This window comes from Herpailurus yagouaroundi, unplaced genomic scaffold (genome assembly GCF_014898765.1).
Source record: "Herpailurus yagouaroundi ecotype Mexico unplaced genomic scaffold, PumYag 216, whole genome shotgun sequence".
Lineage (NCBI taxonomy): Eukaryota > Metazoa > Chordata > Mammalia > Carnivora > Felidae > Herpailurus > Herpailurus yagouaroundi.
This window is the reverse complement of record NW_024412447.1, coordinates 3,523,628-3,528,293: the sequence shown is the minus strand read 5'-3', so window position 1 is coordinate 3,528,293 and position 4,666 is coordinate 3,523,628.

Below are 4,666 nucleotides of genomic sequence, written 5' to 3'. Positions count from 1 at the left end.
AAAACAAAACAAAACAAAACAAAACAAAACAAAACAAAACAAAACAAAACCCGGCCAAACAAAACCCCTAGACCAGCCCACAGAAAAAAACCAAAGATTAAGGATCTTTCATGCATCCTGCCACCCGGAGATAACTGCTACTTCTATTCCACTAGTTTTTATTTCCACTGTGGCTTTTAAATACATGCCTACACCCGCACATACACACATACCTCACAAAGACTTACAGGTTGTCCATGATCTATGGATGATGAAGTTCTATATTTGTGTAAAAGCACGAGCACGCGTGTTTCCGAAGCTAACTGCATCGTCGGCAGCACATTTGAATGTCTCCCTTTTCCCTTCTGCAAGGGGTTATGAATTTCTTTTTGCATTGTAAGTATTCTTTCCTCAGGATCCATTTCTATAGCCCTGTGGTATTAATTGCCCAGTTAATTATTATTTTTTTCATGTTTATTTATTTTTGAGAGAAAGAGACAGAGCACGAGCAGGGGAGGGGCAGAGAGACACGGAATCCGAAGCAGCTCCAGGCTCCGAGCTGTCAGCACAGAGCCCGACGTGGGGCTCGAACCCACGAACCGCGAGAGCGTGACCTGAGCCGAAGTCAGATGCTTAACCGACTGAGCCACCCGGGTGCTCCAATGATTTTTAAAGGAGAAGTTTCTTGTGCATACTTTCGATCCTGGGGCACGTTCCCAGTTTCCATCTCATTTAGCTCTCCAGGCCACTGGAAGGGAAGTCTTTGGGCCGTTTTGCGGGAAACTAGGCCAACGGAGGCTCAGAGAAGCTGTATGGTTTTTTGTTTCTTGTTTGTACCTGGAGTTAGAATTCCTCACCAGGTTCTCTTTAACCAGCAGCCTCTTTCACTGTATCTCAGCTGCCTTTAACTCAGAGACAAATTAAAATTCCCCAGAAGTTATCTCTAAGGCGATTTTCACTTCTAAAATGATCTTTTAATAACTTTGAAGAGCCTAAGCAATCTCTCCAGACGTTAATGTACATTTTATATGCAAACGATGCTGGAATTCATAAAGAAGCTTGACGTGTCGTTATGACTTAAATCACTGGTTCTCAAACTTTGTTCCTTGGAGCTGGGGTGCCCTGGGGCCATCGCAGCACAGAGCACAGGGTGAAGGGGCAAGTGGGAGTGTCCTCTGCCCATGTGGGCTTGGACCATCCCAGCTCTGATTGCCTGTGACTGTTTGTACTGGGGGGGCGGTCTCTGACTGTATGTGCAGGGACGGTCTTTTTGAGAGAAGTGTTTTGCTGCTAATAAATCAAATATAACAGACTAAGATGTTCTCTGTGAGTTTAGGACAGAATTGAAGACCTCAGATTCTATAACGAGATGATTGCAAAGGCGTGATCCTGTGGTCTAGCTGTACAGCCAGGCTCTGCTATTCAAAGGAATGAAGCAGAGAATTCGGCCCACGTACGATTTTAGGTGGCTTAGAAGAAGAATGTGTGTTCAAAATAGGAAAACACACATAGATTAAAATCCGCCTCAGGGGACAGCAGAGTAGAGTGTGGCCCTGGTGAAGGGCTGCCCCGGGAGGGAAGAAACAGCAGAGGGGGCAACATGGGGACAGGGGCATCCACTCTAGCGGCCACTGGCCACACGTGGCTCATGAGCACAGGGAAGTGGCAAGTGTCAGCAGGGAACCTCCGTGGGGGCTGGGGACGGGGAGACAGGGGTGAAGCTGGAGGGGGTGGTGCTGCTCAGAGGGGTGGGGCTTGGTAGCCACGGTTAGGATTTTGGACTTTGTCTTAAGAGAAATGGAAGCCACTGGCGGTAGTAAGAGGACAGCCAGAAGGACGCAGTGGGAACAGAACGTGCGTGCAGAGAGCAGTGCAGAGGGCGCAGGGGGCCAGGAGGGAGAGGAGGAGGAGGCGGACAGCTCGGGCTCAGGCACGGCTGGGGAGGCAGAGGGACATGGATGGAGTCTGGAGGTCTTTGGGAGGTGACACTGGCAGGTCTCGGGTTGGGTCTGGTTACTCCGATTAAGGGACACAGCCTCAGCCAACCGCATCGGGCAGAGAGGCTGCTGTGTGAGTCTGGAACCAGGGCAAAGAAACATGTGCACCCCCACCTGGTTCCTGTGTGACACTCGCTCTCGGATACGGCCACCGCGCTGCAAGGAGGCCCAAGCACCCCACAGAGACCACGCGGGGATGCCAAGTGTAGGTGCTCGGGCGCCCTGGTGAGGTTGGGGCCTGTGGGCCAAGTGCCAGACGTTTGAGCAAAGACCTCCCCTCCCAAGTCACCTCTCCCTCCTGCCGCGATGCCAGCCCCTGGCCTCCAGCCGAGGCCGCCAGGTGGGGGGGCAGCAGCCCCTTCTGGCCCTGCTGCGCCCGGCCCAATTCCAGACTCACAGAATCCACGCACAGAACGGCGCCATCTGGGCTCTCGGGTCTTGGGGGGGCGGCGCCTCCTGGGATGCCCCTGACCTCTCGGCCTCTGACGCACAGCCTCACCTCCTGGGTGGAGGCCTCCCTTGGGCCAGGGAGCCCGTGCGGGTGGCTGCCGGGAACGGCCTGCTTTGGTTAGGCTGAGCCTTCCCGTGTTTTTATCCCGAGAGGGTCTTTGGGACCGTTGCACACCCTCTAAAACTCAAACTAATTAAGCTTCAAATTAATTAAAAACGTAAGGCAATTGATCTGAAAAGCCGTGTACTGAGAGCAGAAAGGAGGTGGAACCCAAGCCTTAGACGGAGGGCTGGAGGCTGCTCTGCCCACCGAGTGGCTCCTGTGGGGGATGCGGCCACTTCCAGTCAGGGCCCCTGCTGCTTTCCTCCACGTCAAGGGGGCCTCGGTTCTGGAATGTTCCACCGCACCGCCGTGTGCATGAGGTCCCCGCTGCTGCTTCTCGGAGCCTGACAACCAGCCCATCTGTTAGAGGGAGGCAAAGCCGGCCCAGACAAGGCCCCGGAAGTGACCCTTGCCCCGATGCAGTTGGAAAAGGTCCTGATAAGGAGCGCCGCTCCTACGTCTGCAGGCCCCCGTGCTCCCGACCCATCACATGCGTGAGCTCGTTCTGCTGTCAGAGCGACTCCATGACGGGGAAGGTGCTGGGGGTGGGGGACTCACCCCTGGAAGGGCGCTCAGTGCCCCTGAACGGGTCAACTTAAAACAGTTCACTTTATGTGATGTGAATCTCACCTCCATAAATGATGGACACATCAACAAAACAAACGCCTCCACGGAGCTGACTGTTACAAGCCATTGGACGAGGAAGGACTTTGGGCCCAGAGGTGACTGGCTTGGCTCCCAGCAAGTTCATGGGGGACCCGGGATCTAAATCCAGGTTTTAGCTCAGAGTCCGAGCTTTTTTTTTTAAGTTTATTTATTTATTCTGAGAGAGAGAGAGAGAGAGAGAGCGCTCCAGAGAATGGAATCAAGGCAGGGGCAGAGGGAGAAGGAGACAGAATCCCAAGCAGGCTCCATGCTGTCAGCACAGAGCCTGATGCAGGGCTTGAACCCATGAATCGTGAGATCATGACCCGAGCGGAAACCAAGAATCAGACACTTAACTGACTGAACCACCCAGGTGCCCCAGCTTTTGGTTTTCTTTTAAAGGTTCCCCCACCTCTGCCTGTCCTGATCATTTCCACACTACCTCAGTTACAGTCGCTGTAGGATGGGCCCCATCGTGGGTCTTACTCGGTAGCACAAACCCTCCGACTTTCTCCTCCTCCTGAGTCTTTCCCCTTCTCCACCATCGCCCTGTCCGTGTCCAGCCTTCTGCATTTCCCTGTGAATTTTGGTGAAACTCCCCTAGAAGACCGTTTGGCAGGACCTCCCGGAGCTGAACCTGTTTGCACCCCACAGCCCGGAAGTCCCACTCGGGGCCTCGCCCTCGAATGAAACGCAAGCGCAGGTTCACCAAAAGACACGTACCGGCACGTTCCTGTTCAGCGGCACAGCTCAGGGAGGCCCCAAGCCGGAAACTGCGTGGCCGCCGGTAGGGGGACGGTTGAGTGCGTTGTGCACGGTCACACCTTGGAATGCTGCCCGGTGGTGAAAATGAAGGAGTTACCGCCACACGTGGATGAATGTCACAAACGTAATGTTCAGGGGGTGAACGAAGGCAGACAGAGGAGGAGTCATCCGTGTGATTGCATTTCTGCAAAACACAAAACCAGCCTCAGCTCATCTGTGCTGTGGGAAATCGAGAGAGAGGGTAGCATTTGGGGGCATAGTTGACCGGAAGGGGGCCCAGGAGGCTTCTGGGGTTCCCGTCACGTTCTCCTCCTGGATCTGGGTCCACGGCCGGATGGGGTTTGGGAAAATACACTGAGCTTCACGCTTGTCTTCTGTGCACATCTGCACGTAGGTGACGCCTCGGTAAAAGGTTTTTAAAAATAGGGGTGGGGGCGGGGCGCTTCGCTGCTTTCCAAAGGAAGGGCAGCTAGTGAACTGTCCCTTAGAAGCCTCCTGAACGGTACAGACTGGCGGCCCTGGGGGTGGACATTTTCTGGTCCATGTGGCTCCTCCAGGTCCTGTCCCCTCGCCCTTAATGCCCTCCTCTTCTCTCCACCTCCTCTCAGCCGGGAGTACCCTATTCATCTTGTTTCTCCAATCTCATCTACGTGTGAGAGAACATTCTAGTTCTCGGGGCCCAGGCTTTTGAAACTCAAAAAGCCAAGAAATGACCGTCTCAGTCTGT